Source organism: Schistocerca nitens, chromosome 10 (assembly GCF_023898315.1).
Source record: "Schistocerca nitens isolate TAMUIC-IGC-003100 chromosome 10, iqSchNite1.1, whole genome shotgun sequence".
In the NCBI taxonomy this organism is placed as follows: domain Eukaryota; kingdom Metazoa; phylum Arthropoda; class Insecta; order Orthoptera; family Acrididae; genus Schistocerca; species Schistocerca nitens.
This window is the reverse complement of record NC_064623.1, coordinates 98,307,779-98,332,325: the sequence shown is the minus strand read 5'-3', so window position 1 is coordinate 98,332,325 and position 24,547 is coordinate 98,307,779. Positions and strand designations below refer to the sequence as shown.

The 24,547-nt window shown below is 43.7% G+C and overlaps 1 protein-coding gene across 4 annotated transcripts in view; it reads right to left on the bottom strand.

Annotated features, from left to right (window-relative positions):
- Window positions 1-24,547, bottom strand: part of LOC126210526 (pyruvate carboxylase, mitochondrial) — a 408,145-nt gene that overhangs the window by 317,314 nt on the left and 66,284 nt on the right. For all 4 annotated transcript variants that reach the window (XM_049939771.1, XM_049939775.1, XM_049939774.1 and 1 more), the window contains exon 2: window positions 10,038-10,124. The gene's annotated coding sequence lies outside the window, so the exon portion shown is untranslated. The remainder of the gene's footprint in view (window positions 1-10,037; window positions 10,125-24,547) is intronic.

Below are 24,547 nucleotides of genomic sequence, written 5' to 3'. Positions count from 1 at the left end.
GCCATGAGTTCCTCTTCAAAATATTACGTACTCATTCCCCTCTAAGTTATAGAAGCTTGTAACGGGAATTTCCAGACACCTTGTGTATAATCGTTATTGATTCTAAAGTATTTGTTACTACATCAGAATTGTTTCATTTTATTGTCTGCCTCGCACATCTCATTAAAAGGCCCGACAATCTTTTGTAGTTTGGACTTCGTCTCATAATATGCCAGTGGCTTATGTAATGTTATCGACCATCCACAGATAACGTTCTAAACATCTTTGATCGTACCGTAACAACTTTGCCTATACCATGATACGACAGCTTTCTGTTTGTGTCAGCTAACGGACGTAATCATGTACAAACACTCCTGTTTTTGTTGTGGTCTTCAGTCCAGAGACTGCAGCCTTTCATGCTACTCTATCCTGTGCAAGCTGCTTCATCTGCCACTACCTTCTGAATCTGCTTAGTGTATTCATCTCTTGGTCTCCCTCTACGATTTTTACCCTCCACGCTGCCCTCCAATACTAAATTGGTGATCCCTTCATGCCCCAGAACATGTCCTACCAACTGGTCCCTTCTTGTCAAGTTATGCCACAAGCTCCTCTTCTCCCCTATTCTATTCAATACCTCCTCATTAGTTATGTGATCTACCCCCCTAATCTTCAGCATTCTTCTGTAGCACCACATTTCGAAAGCTTCTATTCTCTTCTTGTCTAAACTATTTATCGTCCATGTTTCACTTCCATACATGGCTACACTCCACACAAATACTTTCAGAAACTACTTCCTGACATTTAAATCTATACTCGATGTTAACAAATTTCTCTTCTTCAGAAACGCTTTCCTTGCCATTGCCAGTCTACATTTTATACCCTCTCTACTTCGACCAACATCAGTTATTTTGCTCCCCAAATAGCAGAACTCCTTTACTACTTTAAGTGTCTAATTTCCTAATCTAATTCCCTCAGCATCACCCGACTAAATTCGACTACATTCCATTATACTCGTTTTGCTTTTGTTGATGTTCATCTTATATCCTCTTTTGAAGATACCGTCCGTATTAGCCACAGCGCCACCTCAGTCGGTGGTTGATTTAGAGATGAAATAAAGAGCAGACTGGCTACAGCAACAGGGGCATTTGCTGATAATATAAATGTGTTAGTAAGTCTTTCAAAAAAGGTATTTGTCTAGAGAACAGCCTTTGTACGGAAGTGAAAGGCGGACTATAAACATGAGAGCTACAAGCAATAAGAGATTAGTAGCTTTTAAAATGTGGTGTTATAGAAGAATGTTGAAGATTAAAAGGATAGCTCGATAAACGAAAGAAGAGGGACCGAACTCAACTGGGGAGAAACATTGATGGGACTACTTCACTTGAAGCTATCGGTTGATAGAATGCATCCTGAGGCATCAACCAATGGTCAGTTTGGTAATGGAGCGACTTTTGGGAGGCAAAAATTGTAGAGGGGTGATGATTGGTTTGTGGGCCGCTCAATTACGTGATCATCAGCGCCGTACGACGTCCCAATTTTTACACAGTACAATCTAGCTACTGTCACGAATGATGTGATAATGATGACAACACAGACATGCAGTCCCCGGGCAGAGAAACGCCCCAACCCAGCCGGGAACTGAACCTGGGACCCAGTGGTCCAGTGGCAGGAACGCTAGCCACTAGACCAAGATCTGCGGACTCTGTAGAGGGAGACCAAGGTGTGAACACAGTAAGCAGTTTTAAATGGATGTAGGTTGCAGTTTTCGGAGATTATTATGCCCTTTCAGGGCTGGCTGGTGTGGAGAACTGCATCAAACCAGACTTCGGACTGAAGATCACAAAAAACTCTGGTCGTTCTTTAGCAAATCAAAATTTTGTGGATCTGAAGTTTATTCCATATGTCTAGATTTCCAGAAGTCTTCTGACATCCATCCTGACAAGCAGTTATCAAACGGCGTACCTATAGCGGATCGTCTCAGCTGTTCAGTATTCATTCCCTGTCAAGATGGTCACGTGACACGGAGGCACCCAGCGAAACCAAAGTTATATTTGGGGATATTGCGTTATAGACCCTCTACTGTTCTTAACCTACAGGTTGAAAATTATTGAATTGTATGAAAAAAAAAGCGAATTTGTTACAAACTATGGCACGCGCGCCCACTATTTATTCAACATGTCAACGTCACTACAGATATTCGGATTTAGGTTATGACACGTTCGACATGCCTGTCATCATTGACGATGATGTGGCGCTGACGAATAGCGAAATTCTGCATGACCCGCTGAAGTGTCGGAACATCGATGATGTCGACAACGTCCTGAATGGCTATTTTCAGCTCAGAAGTTGTGTTGGGGTTATTTCTGTAGACCTTCTCTTTAATATAGCCCCACAAAAAGGAGTCTCTTGTGTTCAGATCCGGAGAATATGGTGGCCAATCGAGGCCAACGCCTCTTGGTGCCCCAGAGCCAGAATGCGGTCTCCAAAGTGCTCCTCGAGGACATCGAACAGACTCCTGCTTCGATGGGGTCGAGCTTTGTCTCGCATAAGCCACATCTTGTCGAAATCAGGGTCACTTTGGATAATGGCGATGAAATCTTCCAAAACCTTCACGTACCGTTCGGCAGTCACCGGGCCGTCAAGGAACATTGCACCGACTATTCCGTGGCTGGAAATTGCACACCACACAGCCAACCGTTGAGGGTGAAGAGACTTTTTGATCGCGAAATACGGATTCTCAGTCCCCCAAATGCGCCAATTTTGCTTATTCACGAACCCATCCAAATGAACCAAAGCATAGCCGACAAAAAGGTGCGTGCGGATGCGCATACTGTTTCCATCATGCCTCGCGGCCAACCGTAAAGTTTGAACGTCGTAACGCAAACCGTTCAGAAGTTCTGGCGATTTCATTTCATATAGTTCGATAACTGTCACCCCGTACATAAATTACTTATGAGACAATCTGAGCAGTTTTCTTAGACTAGTTGCAGACGATGCTTTGATTAACCATCTACTGAAGCCATCAGAAGGTCAAAACGAACTGCAATATGATTTAGTCACCTGCATGGTGATAAAGTAGCAGGTTCACCTTTACCAACGGAAACTGTGAGGTCCTCCACAACACTACTAAAACTGTTCCATTAAAGTTCGGTTAGACGACAGATTTATAGATTGTCGATTCAACTGAATACTTAGGAATCGCAATTACAAATCACTGAAACTGGAACTATCACATAGGAAATGTGGGGAGGGCGGACAGAAAACTTAGAAGGTACAAGAAATTGTTTTCGTTTTGTACATTGTCAAAGCGTGTCCACAGCGCGGGCAGTCTATCACAATGCAGACGCCAGTATGGCTATTAGTTGTGTGCAAGCGTACTAAAATCTAGTGGCAGAAATGTGAATTAACGGCAAGACACGCTCATAAGAGTTGTAAAGTGCAACGATTTAATTGTGTTATTTACTGTGTTTTAGATAATTTTTGTTAATGTTTAAGATGTTTACTGCTTAAATGATGATGTATATAAAAGGAACAAATGTTAAAATGTTTATGTAATTAGTGTGTGTTGGCTGTAGAGAAATAAATGTTAAGTTAGTCAGGAGATTTGCCGTTGGGCAAAGAACGCGACAGAACGCGCCTTTTCATCAGACGAAATGTCTGCCTTTGTGACGAGTTTTATGTGAACGTTTCTGAACATACAAAGACTAGGCCTCGGACAAACTGTTGAAAAATGCAACTTTTGGAATCAACGATTATGTAACAGCCGTACACGGTCGTGATGGAAGATGTTGGCTCCATGTCTACAAATATTTAAAAGCCAGTTTTGCAGCGGTGAAACTGACATCAAAATGTATCTTGTGGACGGTGGTATGAGCCAAGTATTTAATCAATTACAACTGTGTGTAATTATGTAGCATTTGCATCAGATGTGAATTAACGACTCACTGACGTAACTACGAACTTAAGTATTTTTTATTATGTGTGTTGTGCGAAGTCTGGACACATTCTCAGGAAGCCATTATGCAAAGCTAAGTTTCTGTTTCGTGAAGCCAATCTCTTTCGAGTATGCTTTTATTTGAATAATTATCTCATGTCTGCAACTAGTCTTGCGTGTTTCATTACATAGGTAGTGGGGGCATACCAATTCTAGGTTCCATGTGCCTGAAGTTTTTCAGATTTAACTTATAAAAGGAAGCTCGTAGAAGATAGAATGAGTACGTTTTAAAATCAACCAATGCAACGGATTTATCAAAACAGTAAACCAGCCTCCTGTTGCAAATGTACATATCAACTGGCTGTGAAATACTCAACAAGACTGATTTCAGATGGTGAAGTGCCACCACATTCATTATTAAGCACCATATGAACTATGGTGAATGAAGTCCACTGAAAAAACCACTTTGCCTATGGCGAAATACAAGTATCATGAAGTACAATTAAAGATTTTTCATTACATTTAACTATTCTCTCTCACATTTTACTGAAAAATTTCATTTTTAAGAAGTATATATTTCACGCACAACTAATGTAGCTTCCACCACAGCGTGCGTGGTGGACTCTGTGCAGTGCAGACGAATCAAATAATTACTTCCTGTATATTATTTATGCAAATGATGTTCATTCTAGCGTGTTTTACAAGTTAATGTCTGTTAATGTAAAAGACTTTAGGTTTAACTATTTCAGTCAGTGTGATCCACTGGTTATGTTTCTGTCGTCATTTCAAAGTTAAGAAACAATTCAACAAAATTAATATCTACTCCTCTCTTCATATTAAAGTTCTAATTAATTACTTCAGCCATGGCAACTTGCCTGCACTATTTTTGTGTGAAGTGCATCGTGTAATAATAATAATTACAGAGAGAATGCTGCGTATGAGCGTTACCGTTTCACAGTCCAATGCTTCACGGTCAAACAAAGGTTATTCCTAATTAGGAGGGAATTAATTAACAGAAATGTGACAGTAGCATCACAAAATCTACACTGCGTGTGTCCGTTCTCTTCTGGGCTATTGCTGCGCGGTACGGTATCCTTACCAAATATGAATGACGGAGGACAAAATTTTTTTAAAGAAGAGCATTTCATTTTTTACTATCACAAAATAGCGATAATCAGGGATAAGGTAAGAGCGTTGTGGCGACAGTTTTAAAATCAAAGTATGTTCCGTTGCGGCGAGATCTTTTCACGAAATTTAAATCAACAACTTTCTCCTGCGAACACAAAAGTATTTGTTGAGCGCCATCTTCGTGATGCAATGAGCCAGATCACAGCTCCCCTGGAGTGACTTAGGTATCTATTTTCCCGACGTGCTGTTCGGGAGCAGACTGACAGAAACAGTCTGAAGTAAGTTTGCGTAACCTGGGAAAAGATACTTACTCGCACCCCTTCCAGTCGACAGCCTCAAAGTTCCAACCACCAATCCTCAAAACATATTTACTGCTGTGTGTTCTTTGTCGGACTGTTATACTATGTATAAAATGGTTTACTGTGTGCTGCAGGTGTCTACAATAAATGGCAGTAGAAGCAGAAGAAAAGTGAAATTTTAATTCTGCGGCAGAATGTGTGCTGATAAGGAACCTCCTAGCATATTAAAACAGTGTGCCGGACCGAGACTCGAACTCGGGACATTTTCCTTTTGCGGGCAAGTACTCTACCAACTCAGCTACCCAAGCAGAACTCACGGCACTTCCTCATACACTATGTAATCGTAAGTATCAGGACACCTGGCTGAAAATGACTTACAAGTTCGTGGCACCCTCCAACGGTAATGCTGGAATTCAAAATGGTGTTGGCCCACCCTCAGCCTTGATGACAGCTTCCACTCTCGCAGGCATACGTTCAGTCAGGTGCTGGAAGGTTTCTTGCGGAATGGCAGCCCATTCTCCACGGACTGCTGCAATAAGGAGAGGTATCGATGTTGGTCGGCGAGGCCTGGCACGAAGTCGGCGTTCCAAAGCATCCCAAAGGTCGTCTGTAGGACTGATGACTCTGCAGGCCAGTGCATTACAGGGATGTTACTGTCGTGTAACCACTCCGCGACAGGCCGTGCATCATCAACAGGTGCTCGATAGTGTTGAAAGATGCAATCGCCATCCCCGTATTGCTCTTCAACAGTGGGAAGCAGGAAGGTGCTTAAAACATCAATGTAGGCCTGTAATGTGATAGTGCCACGCAAAACAACAAGGGGTGCAAGCCCCCTCCATTAAAAACACGACCGCACCATAACACCGCCTCCAAATTTTACTGTTGGCACTACACACGCTGGCGACGTTCACTGGGCATTCGCCATACCCACACCCTGCCATCGGATCGCCACATTGTGTACCGTGATTCGTCGCTCCACGCAACGTTTTTCCACTGTTCAATCGTCCAAAGTTTACGCTCCTTACACCAAGCGAAGCGTCGTTTGGCATTTACCGGCGTGATGTGTGGCTTATGAGCAGCCACTCGACCATGAAATGGTTCAAATGGCTCTGAGCACTATGGGACTTAACATCTGAGGTCATCAGTCACCTAGAACTTAGAACTACTTAAACCTAACTAACCTAAGTTCGTGCGATTCCAGACTGAAGCGCCTAGAACCGCTCGGCCACAACGGCCGGCCGACCATGAAATCCAAGTTTCCTCACCTGCCGCCTAACTTTCATAGTACTTGCAGTGGATGCTGATGCAGTTTGGAATTCCAGTGTGATGGTCTGGATAGATATCTGCCTGTTACATATTACGACCCTCCTCAACTGTCGGCGGTCTCTGCCAGTCAACAGACGAAATCGGCCTGGACGCTTGTGTGCTGTACGTGTCCCTTCACGTTTCCATTTCACTGTAATATCGGAAACAGTGGACCTAGGGATGTTTACGAGTTTGGAAATCTCGCGTACAGACGTATGACACAAGTGACACCAAATCAACTGACCACGTTCAGAGTCCGTGAGTTACGCGCAGCGACCCATTCTGCTCTCTCACGATGTCTACTGACTACTGAGGTCGCTGATATGGCAGTAAGAGGCAGCATAATGCACCTAATATGAAAAACTTCTGTTTTTGCGGTCTCCGGATACTTTTCATCACATAGTATAGCTCGAATTGACGGACGTAATGGTGAGAGGTCAGGTTTTGATTCATGCTTGGGTAGCTGAGTCGGTAGAGCACTTGCCTGCGAAAGGCAAAGGTCCCGAGTTCGAGTCTCAGTCCGGCACACAGTTTTAATCTGCCAGGAAGTTACTAGAAATCGTAACGTGTAGGCTTTCGCGGCCAGCGTGTTCATTAATTAAAACTTCCGGGCTAAGAGACCGTGGTCGAACAGTACAAATTATTCCTCCTGACGTTTCGTTCCCTTCTTCACATATTCAGAGGTGAGTCAACGACTGGCTGCTGGGTCGTAGAGGTAATGTTTATATAGAGCGTATAGAGGGCGCCACCACTCATCGTCACGTGCTGTCGACAGTGAAACGATGTTTAATAACGTCATTACTCTCGATGAAAGGTAATCGGTTGTCACGCCGTTGGTACAAAGTCGACCGCCGTATGTTATCTAACTTAAAGCCTTCTTTTGTGTTAAAATTATTGTGGTTATAAATCTCTAAGGCTACGTGCATAATAATGCGATGTCTATGCTAGCACGCTTGTCTCACTAAATTTTATTTCATGATCACCGTCTTCAAAAACAGTTTCGGTACAGGCAAAGACGAACTAAATCATTTGCGAACAGCTTTTAAGAAAAATGGATACGCTGATCATGAGATACATAGAGCACTCGATCCCAGAAGAACAGTGTCCAAAAGCATGCAACATCAACAACTGTCGGCTGGGAAAGTTTTTCTTACATTTATGCACAATATTACGGACAGTATTGGAAAACTTCAAGCCAAGTTTCGAATTCCAACAATCTTTAGACCCACCAGAAAATCAGTGAATATTGACGATCGGCGAAAGAAGCACGGCACCCTTTTGCAACCACTAGGGTTTATAAAATTCCATGTAGTTGTGCTACACCGGTTCCGTGAGATCACCGAAGTTAAGCGCTGTCAGGCGTAGTCGGCACTTGGATAGGTCCGCCATACGCTGTTGGCGTTTTTCGGGGTGCACTCAGCCTCGTGATGCCAATTGAGGAGCTACTCGACCGACTAGTAGCGGCTTCGGTCCAGAATACAATCATAACGACCGGGAGAGCAGTGTGCTGACCCCACACCCCTCCTATCTGCATCCTGCACTGAGAATGACACGGCGGTCGGATGGTCCCGGTAGGCCACTCGTGGCGTGACAGTGTTTTTTATATAGTTACATTGGAAAAATGAAAACAAGTGTTCATAACTGAACACACAAGGAACTGTCGTTTGGGAGACACCGACAGATCGGCTGTAGCGGACCATGTTTTTGAAGACGGTGATCACGAAATAAAATTTAGCGAGACAAGCGTGCTAGCTAAGGCGTCGCACTATTATGCACGTACGTACAGAGAAGGATGAGAGATTTATAAACACCATAATTTTAACAGAAAAGGAAAAGGATTAAAGTTAGATAAGATATGGCTGTCGACTTTGTACCAACGATGGGACAATCCATTGCCTTTGAACGAGAGTAATGATGTTAGTCACACATAGTTTCACCGTCGACAGCTCAAGTGATTGTATTCTCTATGCGCTCTAAATAAACGGGAGCTCTACGACCCAGCAGACAGTCGTTGATTCACCTCTGAAGATGTTGCCCGCAGCTGGCAAAGAAACTTTAGGATGAAGTTCTACTGTCCCACCACGGCCTCTCAGCCCGGAAGCTGCAATTAATGTTCCTAGAAATCAGTTCTAGAAATGCCCTATCACGTGCCTCGCAAGTCTCAGTGTATTCTGAGACTGTGGACTGTGCATTATTTCAAGTATCACACAACACATTCCCTTTCTGCTGCAGTGATGACTAGTAGAGCGGGGTGACTTAACAGCAATTTAGCGCCTTTTATAAATAAATGCTGCACTCTAGTGTGTAGATTTGGAACTAAGGCCAGAGTCGTTAAATATTGCCAATAATCGATACTTTCAGATGGTATGGCAGTCGATATGAAATTACATTTTATAACAAAGCCAGAAAATCAAATAATTTTTGGAAATGTAAGTTCCTTCACAACCGCAAAAACATTTGCCCATTATTAGAAGCATTTTTAAGTTTAGAACTTGAAACGAGTTTTTATGGGCAAGGTTAACACTTGAACAATTACAGAAGGCATAAAATATTAAATTTATTCTTTGGTGACGTAAAAAAATAAAATATGAAGGCTTGTCTTTCAAGGAGTGACTTTGAACAGCGCCTTCCCTATTCTTTGACACATCAGCTCCATGTTTTAGTGAAGTTTCCTTAAAAGAAAAGTGTAAAATAGTGTTGGACATGTTACCACTGATGATGAAATTACACTTATGACGAAATGGCATTCCAAGGTGGAAGCAGATTAAGTTTTTTTGTGTGGCCTAATGTTCCCAATGTCAGAATTTGAGGAAGGTGATATTTGCAGGATTCTACCTAACTAAGGTAGATGGAAGGGAAAGGCTTTGAGTTTAAATTTGATGTCTATGACATCGGCTAGAGTGGACACTCTTCCGTGGCAACATAATTTTTTTCATTTCATTTGTTAAAGCCATACAGACTCTTTTGAAAAGATCTGTTTTTAAATAATTTTCTTATTTTATAACTAGCTCAGCACCCATTTCCATTATTAGCAAAATTAAGCCGTAATCATACAACGTTTCAGGTGATTACAGAAAAGTCATAAAAAGTACTCAAATTTTTCTAAATAAGTTACTTTCAAAACTATATTTATATACAATATATCATGCTGTTTCATATGATAGGGGTGTCATTTAACAGTAATTGATATGACTCCCACAGAATAGGCAAATATTTCCATGTTCAAAGTGACTCCGTCCCATGGGGTGAAATTGAACAGTGAAAAATTAAAAAAAAAAATGTATAAGCTGCTTTATCATATTCAGCAACACTTCCCAAAAAGTTTCATGTCAATATCTTCAGAAGTTTAATTTACAAAAATGAATTTAAAATGTTCAAAGTCTTTACCGTACCTGGACCGTAAGGGGCTGCTGTGTTGTTTGCGTAGCGATGTTCAACGGCAGGTCCGGCGTGCGATCGAAGTGCGGACCGCGCTGAACCTGAAACATTCGTAAAACCACGTCACAAATGTTGTTCTGGGAGACTTGGTGCATGCACAAGCCCAGTAAGTCATTTTGTACGTGGAAAGTACAGGATTATTGCAAATGATTGAAGCGATTCCACAGATTTGCTGTAGCTCTGTCATTTGACATTGTCACAGGGGTTCGCCGCCCCCCCCCCCCCCCCCGCCCCCACACGGTGGAACTCAAAAAGTTTTTTGACTTATTGCAAGTTCTCCATATGTGTGATACAGTGGCTAGCGTTGCAGCTTCACACTTTTGCACCCAGTGTTCGAAAACCGATTTTTATTTTTCACTGATCTGCTCATGTGCGCAGAAGACAAGACGAATGTTTTCCAATGTATACCTAAACAAAGTTGTCCTTATTCAACTGAATGTCTGGTGAATGAATTAAAATAATAAATGGGAAAACATACTTGAAATTGCTTTCGGTGAAATTCCTGTCGTGTATCTTGAGCCCCACTCAAATTTCAAGAGGCAGTTTTCGGAAACTATATGCGTTATGCGTGGTTTGCCGCGAAATTATTGCCAACGCGTGAAATCTTCAGCAATGTTACTTAACGACGTTTCTTTTCCAAGCGAGATTCATACCAAGAAATGTCGCTGTTGACTACCAGCCTTCGCGCAATGCCACTAGTGTTCGGAATTGCAACGAGTCGGATGTTTCTACGATCAGCATCATCCAAGGGAATGCAGCAAACCTTACTGAAGAATAAATGTTAGAATAAAATACAAGACTTAACAGCTGATATAAATATGAAATATAAGAATATGAGAATTTAAGAAGATTGTAACCCAGAAAGTACCACATACATGTATATTATACAGTGAATGTGTGACACTGAAACCGTTTTAATTTTACAATTATATAGCGCCCGTGTATCCTATAATTTCATACCTAACATTCTACAGACATGCGTAGTTAAACGACAAAATAAGAATAATCGGGTTTTGATCACGCGACGCCAATCTGACAGGCAGCGACGCTACCGTCTCTCGCAACATTTGGGCTGGACTGACTGCCCGCTAAAAGGCAGCCAAATTACGTTGAAAACTTTCAGGGTCTTTTGCTAGGAAACGGTTGAGTATCTACAGATAAGTACGCCATGACAACTGTTCACTTATTTTGGCTCCTCTTCCATAGAGCGAAGCTTGTGAGTAATCGGGTTATGGCACTTGCCGTATTCTCCTCCTATCTATCGGTCCACCTCTTCTGGTACCTCGGGGAATCCAGTATGATGCTGATCGCGTACGCAAAGAAAGCGGTCAAACTGATGTAATCACCGATAGGTATGCAACACACCTAACGTATATGTGATGCGGTTACGAACTGTCCGAGGCTACTAGGAAAAAATAACGTCCTCTTACGCTTACTTATTATAAATGTACGGTAGCCTACAGAAGTCTTACAGCTCTACCTAGAAGTCAGTTTGCCTTGCATCACGTGAATTGGAGGAAGGAAGATCAAGTGTGTATGATGTGGTGTCACCGCCAGACACCACACTTGCTAGGTGGTAGCCTTTAAATCGGCCGCGGTCCGGTAGTATACGTCGGACCCGCGTGTCGCCACTATCAGTGATTGCAGAGCGAGCGCCGCCACATGGCAGGTCTAGAGACTTCCTAGCACTCGCCCCAGTTGTACAGCCGACTTTGCTAGCGATGGTTCACTGCCTACTTACGTTCTCATTTGCCGAGACGATAGTCTAGCATAGCCTTCAGCTACGTCATTTGCTACGACCTAGCAAGGCGCCATATTCAGTTACTATTGATATTGTGAATCATGTACCGTCAAGAGCGACGTTCATCATTGATGGATTAAAGTTAAGTATTCCACCAGCTACGTCCGTTTTTCTAAATTCTAATTTCCCTGTCCTGTTCCAGACCTCACGTTAGCCTGCGTGAGCTAAAACGCGTGCATTTCGGCCTCCTCTAGTATCACGGTGTTGGCTCTCCTGCCAACCACAACATATGAACTGTTACACAAGTCGCTACCCCTTTTTTAAGTCGCTACCCCTTTTTTAAGTCGCTACCCCTTTTTTAAGTCGCTACCCCTTTTTAAGTGGTTACAAATGGTCGAAGCATTGCAGCCAAACTATCGTCCTCTCCGATATGCCTTCTCATGTTCCATACTGGCCCCCATAGATGATGAAAGGAAGTGCCTGTTCTACATTCCTGGACGCTCGAATCGCCCCGTCATCACGAATTGGGGCTCCACGAACCCAGACAACCCACGTTAAAACATCCGTGATATCCCGAAGCTTAATGTTTGATATGGCGGAATGCACGATAGGGTGACAGGCACATTTTCCTTCGAAGAGAAATGTTCACCTGGACATGTTCTAAGAGTTCCTGCCACCACAGATCGCATGCCTGCAGCCGTCCGTTTCCTCCCAACACGATGGCACATCACATCGGAGTTGGGACGTGCGGGATGCGCCGAGTGACATTTACTGACAAGGCGACCGCGCCTGCTCCCCATCACCGATTTTGTCCAAATCTGTGATAAATGCCAGAAATAAAAGAGATAGGGCGGGAGTGGGAGATCGAGAAGGCCGGGCGTTTACATTTGTGGTGCGTTCCGGGCGAGGCACGAGCCATTTATGTTAACGTAGTTCCAGTCAGCAGTCCGCGCAGCGGTAGGAGTACAGGTCGAGTATCCGATGGTGGTGTGTTCGAATATATCTGCGAGATCAAATTTTCCTTTTTAATTTTCTTTTCGTAATTACTACACGATAAATAAACTGAAATAATGCGCCATATATTGACTTTATTAATCCATACATCCGTATGTTCCATATTTCCTAGTAGACCTCTGGAACTATTTCAACCTCACTTGGTACACACACCCAAAACTGTAAGGCAAGAATCGCTGTGGGGTTAACAACAACCTACCTATTACAGTTCTCAGGAGATATTTCACTGAAAAATGAGATGCTTGAAAAACTGCCTTATCATGCATAACGTTTAAATGTACTACTACTACTGTGCTACTAAGTATACTCGTAATACATTTCGCAGGCAGTATCCACATATGCCGCTAAATGCAACTACACAATTATATCATTGTACGAAACATAGTTTAGGAAATATGAAGTCAAATAATAAGGTGCGTGAAATGAAAATTTAAAAAAATAAAAACTGAAAGAGCCGAAGCTAGCTTGGAAAAAGTTTTCATGTGTTTATGAAGCAGCTTCTAATAAATCTGTGTCTCGCAATGCAAATAGTCCAAAAACTTACTGAACACTCATTCAGGAACGTCGAGTCGGACATGTTCGTAAATTTCAACAGCCGGTTCCTCACGCCGTAACTTTTTTTATAGAGGACAAAGACTTACTGGCTGACAAATGTGTGGAAGTCTGTGCTTTTAGCAGTATATAGATTTATGGCAAACATTGATTTAAATGTGAAAAATATAGAGCTCAGTGGATAATAAAAGTCACATTCTGGCCGTATGCAGCGTAGTGAGAAGAAAGCTTGGTATGAAAGAAAAGCTGCTTTGTGACACGTACTTTTTAGATTAACGTAATACGGAAAACTAGCTTCGTGTTTGCTGAAATGCATTTAGAGAATTTTCACCACTAAATTCAGCGAACCCGCAATACACATCTAGGAAAAGTAATTCAAATAGTTATAACTAGATTGAAATTTGGCCAAAACAGTACATTTACAGAAAAGAGACTTTCAAAACTTTTACTTGGCGGTGCACTGTAATAGACAATTTAGGCACTTAAGTGCAAAGGAGCTCTACTTTCAGATGTGATTCTCAGTACTGCAGAAAACAGTGACCGAGCGATGACTAATTAAGATAAGCCAGTACTAGTCGAAAGACGGTGAAGTTGAAGCGAAAACCTCTTATATAAGGAAATAAATAAGGCCCAAATACGACAAAAAGAGAAAGGATACGCAAAATCCACAGTTTCTGGGCTACAATGACCCAAACTAAACATACACTGAAGGGCGAAAAAAACTAGTATAGGCATGCGTAATCAAATACAGAGAGATGTATACCGGCAAAATACGGCGCTGCCGTTGGCAACGCCTATAAGACAAGTGTGTGGCGCAATTGTTACATTAGTTACTGCGGTTACAATGACTGAACGTGCAGTTGTAATCGGCGCACGAGCGATGGGACACATCTCCGAAGTAGCGCTGAAGTTGGATTTTCCCGTAAAAGTGTCCCGTGAATATCAGGAATCCGGCAAAACATCAAATGTCCGACATTGCTGCGGCCGGAAAAAGTTACTTTAATAACGGGAGCGATGACGACTGAAGAGAATCGTTCATCGTGACAGATGTGCAACCCTTCCGCAAATTGCTGCAGATTTCAATGCTGGGCCAAGTGTTGGCGTGCAAACCATTCAGCGAAACATCGATATGGAGGCGAAGGTCCACTCGTGTACACTTGATGACTGCACGACACTAAGCTTTACGGCTCGCCTGACCCCGTCAACACCGACATTGGACTGTTGATGACTGGAAACATCTTGCCTGGACGGACGAGTCTCGTTTCAAATTGAATCGAGCGGATAGACCTGTATGGATATGCAGACAGCCTCATAAACCCATGGACCCTGCACGTCAGCAGGGGACTTCAAACTGGCGAAGGCTCTGTAATGGTGCGGGGCGTGTGCAGTTTGAATGATATTGGACCCCTGTTATGTCTAAATACGTATTGACAGGTGACACGTACGTAAGCATCCTGTCTGATTACCTGCATCCATTCGTTTCCATTGTGCATTCCTACAGACTTGGGCAATTCCAGGAGGACAATGCGACACCCCTCACGTCCACAATTCCTACAGAGTGGCTGCAGGAACACACTCCTCAGTTTAAACAGTTCCGCTGGCCACCAACTCCCCAGATATGTGTCTTTGAACGTATCTTGGATGCCTTGCAACGTGCTGTTCAGAAGAGATCTCCATCCCCTCGTACTGTTACGGATTTATGGGCAGCCCTGCAGGATTCATGGTGTCAGTTTCCTCCAGCACTACTTCAGACACGTCTAGTCCATAGCACGTCGTGTTGTGGCACTTCTACGTGTTGGCGGGGGCCCTACACGATATTACGCAGGTGTAGCAGTTTCTTTGGCTCGCCGGTATATATAGTGTTTTGTGCCTCGCCTTAGGATACTTAGGTAAAAAGCATCAGAACCCTACTCTTAACACCACATTGAAAGCGTACAGAATAAACCGCACCGCAGGAAGACGGGCAGACAGGCAAGACTGCTTTAGCCTGCTTGGGTTGGGCACAGCTTGGCTCAGATGGCAGTAAAAGTAGGCCGACTTTTCGTCTGATAACGCGTGGCAGCTTGCCTGTCTGGCTAGCGGTCAAGCATGGGCAGGTTCAAAGCGGAATGTGTACACCTCTAGTTGTAAGCCACTGAAGATAATTCGAAAAACAGATTAAGTGAAACGCACATGGGAACCACCCGAACATACTTTCATTTAGAATATGAGTATCTATGAATCGGTATTTTTCGACACAGTCACTAGTACGCTTGTTTCGTGCCATTTGTTTGCTTTGTGGGAGATAACAGACGGGCCTCGTAAGTGCCGAGTCCCACTTCTCGCCAGCTCTGTTGTGCGCGTCCGCGCTGCCAGCTTGGTTGCAGCCCCGCCGGGCAAAGTTCTCGCGCCGTGTTTGCTGTTCCGTCGCGTCGGTCAACAGATGCCCGTCGCTGCTACACGCAAACGGCCCAATTAGCGACTTGTCGTGGAACGGTTAGGGGGCCCACTGGAGTTTAGCGAATTCTCGCCCCGACCTCTCTGGGCCGGCGAGCAAATCTTTTCCGTCCCGTGGGAAACAGCGCATAGTTTAGAGCGGGTAACGCGAGGTGGTAAGTGATAATGGTAGGCTTACTCAGGGACTGAGGCGGGCAGTTGCTCCCTCCGTGTGTGTCTGCCTCCTGTTTCTCCCTAGATCCGTAGTGAGGAGATTCTCAAGGATGTAGACTATATAATACGAATTTACACCAAGAGAGACGGTATGCGAATGGTCTTTCCAGAGGCCCCAAGTGAAATGCTCCACAGCGATGAGGAATGTCTCAATTAACGTGTTTTTATTTAAGAATTAATAAACTTGTCAGAAAACATGAACACTTGGTGGCATATGATAGTTCGTAGGCTAATGTACGCATGAAGAATCTGAGGAAATCGAGAAAGAAATGATTGTCGGAAGGGCAGCATACAGGAAGGTCAAAACAACCTTCGGTGGCGTTAAAAGCAAGGGTGGTAGCATAAAGAGTGCAACTGGAATTCCACTGTTAAATGCAGAGGAGAGGGTGGAAAGAGTACATTGAAGGGGAAGATTGTCTCATGTGATATAAGAATAAACGAGAATCGATGTAGAAGAAATAAGGATCCAGTATTAGAATCGGAATTTAAGAGAGCTTTGGAGGTCTTAAGGTCAAATAAGACAGAAGGAATTGACAGTATTCGATCAGAATTTCTAAAATCATTGCGGGAAGTGGCAACAAAACGACTATTGACGTTGGTGTGTAGAATGTATGAGTCAGGCGACATACCATCTGACTTTCGGAAAAGCATCATACACACAATTCGGAAGACTGCAAGGACTGGCGGGTGCGAGGATATCTCACAATACGCTTAACAGCTCATCCATCCAACTTGCTAATATGAATAATGTGCAGAACAATAAGAAAAATAATTGTGTTAGATGATCGGTATGGCTTTAGGAAACGTAAGGGCCCAGAGACAGTTCTGACTTTGCGGTTGATAATGGAAGCGAGACTAAAGAAAAATCAAGACACGTTCATAGGATTTGTCGACCTGGAAAAAGCGTTAGACACTGTAAAATGGCGCAAGATGTTCGAAATTCTGAGAAAAATAGGCGTAAGCTATACGGACTGGTAATATATAGTATGTACAAAAGCCAAGGAGGACTAATAAGAGTAGACGACCAAGAACGAAGGGTTCGGATTAAAAAAGGTGCAAGACAGGGATGCAGTCTTCCACCCTATTGTTCGATCTGTACATCGACGAAGCACTTAAGGAAATAAAAAAAAAATCAGAGTACCATTAAAATTCAAGATGAAAGGATACCAATGACACGATTCGCTGAAGACATTGCTATCTTGAGTGAAAGTGAAGAAGAATTACATGATCTGCTGAACGGAATGAACGGTCTAATGAGTAGGGAGTATGGGTCGAGAGTAAATCGAAGAAAGACTAAGGTTATGAGAAGTAGTAGAAATGAGAACAGCGAGAAACTTATCAGGATTGATGGTCACGAATAGATGAAGTTAAGGAATTCTGCTACCTAGGGAGTAAAATAATAAATCACGGACGAAGCATGGAGGACATCAAAAGCAGACTAGCAATGGCAAAAAGGGCATTCCTGGCCAAGAGAAGTCTACTAATATCAAATATCGGCCTTAATTTTAGGAAGAAATTTGTGAGAATGTACATTTGGAGCACAGCATTGTATGGTACTGAAACATGGGACTGTGGGAAAACTGGAACAGACGAGAATGAAGCATTTGAGATGTGGTGCTACAGACGCATGTTGAAATTTAAGTGGACTGATAACTTAAGGAATGAGGTGATACCGCGCAGAATCCGAGAGGAAAGGAATACGTGGAAAACACTGACAAGACGAAGGGACAGTATGGTAGGGCATCCGTGAAGACATCCGGAAGTAACTTCCATGGTACTAGAGGGCTGTAGAGGGCAAAAATTGTAGAAGAAGAGATTCGAATACAGCAAATAATTGAGGACGCAGGTTTCAAGTGCTACTTTGAGATGATGAGGTTCGCGCAGGAGACGGATTCTTGGCGGGCCGCATCAAACCAGTAAGAAGACTGACGACCTTTATATATCTTTATATATATATATATATATATATATATATATATATATATATATATATATATATATAATGAGAAATCGTTATCAGAATATCAGAAGATTGGTTGGTTGGTTGGTTTTGGGGAAGGAGACCAGACAGCGTGGTCATCGGTCTCATCGGATTAGGGAAGGACGGGGAAGGAAGTCGGCCGTGCCCTTTCAGAGGAACCATCCCGGCATTTGCCTGGAGTGATTTAGGGAAATCACAATATCAGAAGAAGATGAGCGCAATATTTCACGTGATATTTCAAATGATTAACAATACACAAGGTCCCGGAATGAAATTTTCACTCTGCAGCGCAGTGTGCGCTGATACGAAACTTCCAGACAGATTAAAGTGTGTGGCGGACCGAGATTCGAACTCGGGAGCTTTGCGTTTCCCAGTGAAGTGCTCTACTGACTAAGCCATCAAAGCGCAAGTCACAACCGTCCTCACACCTTTGCTTCACACATTTACTTACGCGTTTCTACTACGAGATTTGCTAGTGGTGTGGGAGTAGTTTGCCACAACTAAATCTTTTACGCTCCTCTTGAACTGAACCTTGAATCTGCAAAGAAGTTTCAGTGCACGCACTGCTGCAGAGTGCACGTTCCATTCTGGAAACATCCTCCAGACTGTGGCTAACCCGTCTCTCCGCAATATCCTGGCGGAAGTAAAGTTGTGAGGACGGCCCGTGAGTCGTGCTTGGGTAGCTGAGACGGTAGAGCACTTGCCCTCCAAAGGCACAGTTCCCGAGTGCGCGTCTCGGTCCGACACAGTTTTAACCTGCAAGCAAGTTTAACACACAAGTTGTTTCACAATTCCTGTCAGTCTTCTAGAGGTTGTAGAGGGGCGGAATCACTAGATGAACTTTGCAGAAGGGTCCCATGTCCGTATATATACCGCATGTGTGAAGATGCGATCACAGATGAGAATGAACTGCTCTTCGTTGCACCAGCTATATCTGTGACGGACATGGCCCAGAAACCCTAGTTCGCGTCTGTGGAGCACCTCAGTCAACCCATCCTTGTTGCGAATGTACCAGTTTTTCGTATTTCTATGGGATGAGGTCATTCGGAAATTATTCTCAATAATCGCTTTGTCCAACTCTGGCATTATGTAACTGAGCCGTGCACGGCTGGTGTTCATGCCATTTATTGTTTGTCATCTTCGATTACGGTACTGCCGCCTCGTTTTCTTATTCCATTTACTGGCGTCATTAACTTCCAACCTTACTTGCCCGTGAGCGGCAGCAAAAGAAAAAAAAAAAAATGGTTCAAATGGCTCTGAGCACTATGGGACTCAACTGCTGTGGTCAGCAGTCACTTAGAACTACTTAAACCTAACTAACCTAAGGACATCACACACATCCATGCCCGAGGCAGGATTCGAACCTGCGACCGTAGCAGTCGCACGGTTCCGGACTGCGCGCCTAGAACCGCGAGGCCACCGCGGCCGGCGTGAGCGGCAGCAGCACCGCGTATAGATAAATGCACTGTCCTACCATCTCTGGAACGACCGATAGTATTTCCGGGTCGTCGTGTGTGTGTGTGTGTGTCAGTTCAGTTCGAGATGGACCAGGAGTGTAGTCGGGGACGGAGCCCCAGTGAGCTCCGCACAGCCAGTATCAGTGGGGACGATCGTTGGTTGCTTGGTCGTTCGGTCGGTCGTCTCATCGACGACGTGCACTTGGGTCGGTTCCTTCCTGTGCAGAGATGTCGGTTGTGTTCCCTCTGCATGGTTGGGTCCACGCCAGTGTCTCTGGGACGTCGTCTATTCGAAGGAAGCCAGTGAGTTGGAGACGAGTCAGCAGTGCAGTTTTGACGGAGCACCAGTCGCGGACGGACCAGCTGTCCAGTCGGACGGTTGGCGTGGAGCAGCAAGCAAGCCCCAGTCGCGCGGTGTCGGGCTGGAGCCGCTGGCGGCGTGCACGCGTGGTTGGAGTGTGAGATGCTGCTTTGGAGTGCTATGAAGTTCGTCGCCCAACGATCTTGGACATGAAAGTTGAGTCCTAGCTCATTTTTTCGTTGGATTCTGTGTGTTGTCGTGTTGAAACCTTGTGGTCGTTTTGCTGGTTGCGTCGAGCGGAACTGATTTGGTTGATTGGTCCATCGGCTGTCTGTCGGTTGGGTTGCCTTCCGATTAAGAGATTGTTGGTCAGGCTGCCTGTCTCGCCTAAACGGGCGTTAGTGTTACAATTCCAGGCCAACCCTTGGAACTTCTGAGCGCCAATCCTTGTCTGTTAAATAGTAACTTCTCTGTTTGAGTTTTAGTTATTTGGTTGACGTGTGGTCTTCAGCCGAGTTTTATAGATCCTGTCCTTAAGGCAGGAGATTGTTAGTACAACGGCCTTCAGCCGAATTTTACATTAAATCTTTTAAGGCCTTAAGCCGATAACTATTGTGTTGATGTGTGGTATTCGGCCGAGTCTTAATATCCCTTAAATTAATGTTATTGTCTTGCCCTTAAGGCATACGGTTGTGATGTTTTGGTACCGGGCCTTCAGCCGAATTGGTTTCAATTGTTTTAAGATTAGGCGTTCTGCCTTTTGACTGAAACTCTTCTCATTGCTTAATATGCGGCCTCCAGCCGAGTTCCATTAAAATTAAAGGGCTAAGACCTACAGCCTGTTTCGATTGAACATTTAGAAAATATCTTTGGGTGACACCTCTAGAAGAACCTATGTCAATTCCTTACTTGGGTCTTGCGTCTTGGATTTTGAATGTGGCCTTCAGCCAATCTGTAGTCAAAGGAGATCCATTACAACTTTGAGTGTTTTGCATTCATGTGTAATATTGTTTCTGGACAAATAAAGCTTGTATGTTGAGTGCAAGTGACAATAACTTCATTTTGGCCCCTTTCCACAACATAACCCGCTCTGGCCTGCTAGTGCGGGCGTTTCAGTTCTGTACAGTGAAGTGATCTAAGCTTCGAACTTACGTTGCATCCAAATGGTTCATTTCTGGACATTTATCAACGAGGGCGTGCTGAAATGTAATTGTTAAATGCTGCCTAGTCGTCGAATATGGGGTGTCTAGGAAACCTGCTTTCTCGGATCGCTAGACAACAATTCAAGTAGATCGTATTCATGAGTTTGTAAATGACGAAACTTTGAGAATTGCATAGACGTGTCGCAAGCCAAGGGCGACAGACAAAATAAACATGCTTCTTCAGTATAGACAATTCTTAATACAAGCTAAGTAATACAGTTGACGCTTCTATTCAGGATGCTAGCCCAGAAGCTTCTGTAGAACTGGCCGCGGCCAGTCGGGAGCGGCGATTATGTCCTCTTCGTGTAGAGGGCGCTGCCGTCACGTCCTGGAGAGTGGTCTGTCAGCGTCCAATTGGCTGACGCCTGCTCACAGACCTCTGTTCTGTCGTTCGCGACTGCAGTGCCGGCGTTTGACTTTACGCCGTAACAGTAATGCCTCCGAATTTCTTATTCTGTTCTCAATATCAGTCCTGCATATTACTCTGTCGACATTTCCACTTCGCTGATGCAAGTTCCGACCCTCTGACGCTAGAGGGCTCGAAATTTCAGCATCAGTCTATTGACTTGTTTGATGCGGCCCTCCACGAAATCCTTTCCTGTGCTAACCTCTTCCTCTCAGAGTAGCACTTGCAACCTACGTCCTCTATTTGCTTGACGTATTCCAATCTCTGTCTTCCTCTACAGTTTTTGCCCTCTACAGCTCCCTCTAGTACCATGGAAGTCATTCCCTCATGTCTTAGCAGATGTCCTATCATCCTGTCCGTTCTCCTTATCAGTGTTTTCCACATATTCCTTTCCTCTCCGATTCTGCATAGAACCTCCTCATTCCTTACCTTATCAGTCCACCTAATTTTCAACATTCGTCTATAGCACCACATTTCAAATGCTTCGATTCTCTTCTGTTCCGGTTTTCCCACAGTCCATGTTTCACTACCATACAATGCTGTACTCCAGACGTACATCCTCAGAAATGTCTTCCTCAAATTAAGGCCGGTATTTGATATTAGTAGACTTCTCTTGGCCACAAATGCCTTTTTTGCCATAGCGAGTCTGCTTTTGATGTCCTCCTTGCTCCGTCCGTCATTGGTTTTTTACTGCCTAGGTAGCTGAATTCCTTAACTTCATTGACTTCGTGACCATCAATCCTGATGTTAAGTTTCTCGCTGTTCTCATTTCTACTACTTCTCATTACCTTCGTCTTTCTCCGATTTACTCTCAAACCATACTGTGTACTCATTAGACTGTTCATTCCGTTCAGCAGATCATTTAATTCTTCTTCACTTTCACTCAGGATAGCAATGTCATCATTAATATCCTTTCACCTTGTATTTTAGTTCCACTCCTGAACCTTTCTTTTATTTCCATCATTGCTTCCTCGATGTACAGATTGAAGAGTAGGGGCGAAAGGCTACAGCCTTGTCTTACACCCTTCTTAATACGAGCACTTCGTTCTTGATCGTCCACTCTTATTATTCCCTCTTGGTTGTTGTACATATTGTTTATGACCCGTCTCTCCCTATAGCTTACCCCTACTTTTTTCAGAATCTCGAACAGCTTGCACCATTTTATATTGTCGAACGCTTTTTCCAGGTCGACAAATCCTGCTTCCATTATTATCCGTAACGTCAGAATTGGTTCTCTCGTCCCTTTACTTTTCCTAAAGCCAAACTGATCGTCACCTAGCGCATTCTCAATTTTCTTTTCCTTTCTTCTGTAACATGGCGGTGTGTAAAAGCTCGTACACGCAGTGGTAATCAGCCTGGTCCCTACCGACCATCCGTGGGCGTTCCAGCTTCCACGATGGGCGACAGGTGGTATGGATTTTGAAAACATTTCTCTTAGTTTCCATAAAACTTTGACGCAAAACATTTGGATACACACTAACTCCGCTTTCAGGGATTTATGAAGTAAAATTATTTCACCAGTTTGCTTTTGTTCTACAATATTACTTTTATTGTTAACCGGTTTTGGGATTACAAGGCCATCTTCAGACATTTACTGAGTATTATCACCAAAGATGTTACAATGTTTGCAAAACCATTGGAAGAAAAGTGACACGTCTAGACTGAAGTAGAAACATACAGTAAGTAACATCTTCGACAGTGTAGTGGTAATGCAATAAAAAAGTAAAAACTGAACAGTGCATAAATAGCAATGGAGTAGACAGGAGAAACTTTAGGGGTAGCGTCTTTGATTCATAATCAAAACTTCTTCGGTCCCGGGTTCGATCCCCGCCACTGCCTAAATTTTGACAAATCAGCATTGGCGGCCGAAGACTTCCGGCATAAGAAGTCAGCCTCATTCTGCCAACGGCCTTGTCAAAGAGGGCGGAGGAGCGGATAGAGGTTCAGGGCACTCTCTTGTCCTAGGGGTGCGAAATTGCCCTAAAGGCGGAAGAATCAGCAATGATCAACAACATGAGGATGCAGAAGTCAATGGAAACCACTGCATTAAAGACACGTAACGTGTATCCACAGGACATGTGGCCTGTAATTGAAGAAGTGTCATGATGATCTCTCCATTGGCAAAAGATTCCGGAATAGTCCCCCATTCGGATCTCCGGGAGGGGACTGCCAAGGGGGAGGTTACCATGAGAAAAAGATTGAATAATCAACGAAAGGATAACGTTCTACGAGTCGGGGCGTGGATTGTCAGAAGCATGAACGTGGTAGGGAAACTAGAAAATCTGAAAAGGGAAATGCTCAATCTATATATAGTAGAGGTCAGTGAAGTGAAGTGGAAGGAAGACAAGGATTTCTGGTCAGATGAGTATTAGGTAATATTAACAGCAGCAGAAAATGGTATAACAGGTGTAGGATTCGTTATGAATAGGAAGGTAGCGCAGAGGGTGTGTTACTGTGAACAGTTCAGTGACCGGGTTGTTCTAATCAGAATCGACAGCAGACCAACACCGACAACGATAGTTCAGGTATACATGTCGACGTCGCAAGCTGAAGATGAACAGATAGAGGAAGTGTATTAGGATATTGAAAGGGTAATGCAGTATGTAAAGGGGGACGAAAATCTAATAGTCATGGGCGACTGGAATGCAGTTGTAGGGGAAGGAGTAGAAGAAAAGGTTACAGGAGAATATGGGCTTGGGACAAGGAATGAAAGAGGAGAAAGACTAATTGAGTTCTGTAACAAGTTTCAGCTAGTAATAGCGAATACCCTGTTCAAGAATCACAAGAGGAGGAGGTATACTTGGAAAAGGCTGGGAGGTACGGAAAGATTTCAATTAGATTACTTCATGGTCAGACAGAGATTCCGAAATCAGATACTGGATTGTAAGGCGTACCCAGGAGCAGATATAGACTCAGATCACAATATAGTAGTGATGAAGAGTAGGCTGAAGTTCAAGACATTAGTCAGGAAGAATCAATACGCAAAGAAGTGGCATACGGAAGTACTAAGGAATGACGAGGTAAGTTTGAAGTTCTCTAACGCTATAGATACAGCAATAAGGAATAGCGCAGAAGGCAGTACAGTTGAAGAGGAATGGACATCTATACAAAGGGCCATCACAGAAGTTGGGAAGGAAAACATAGGTACAAAGAAGGTAGGT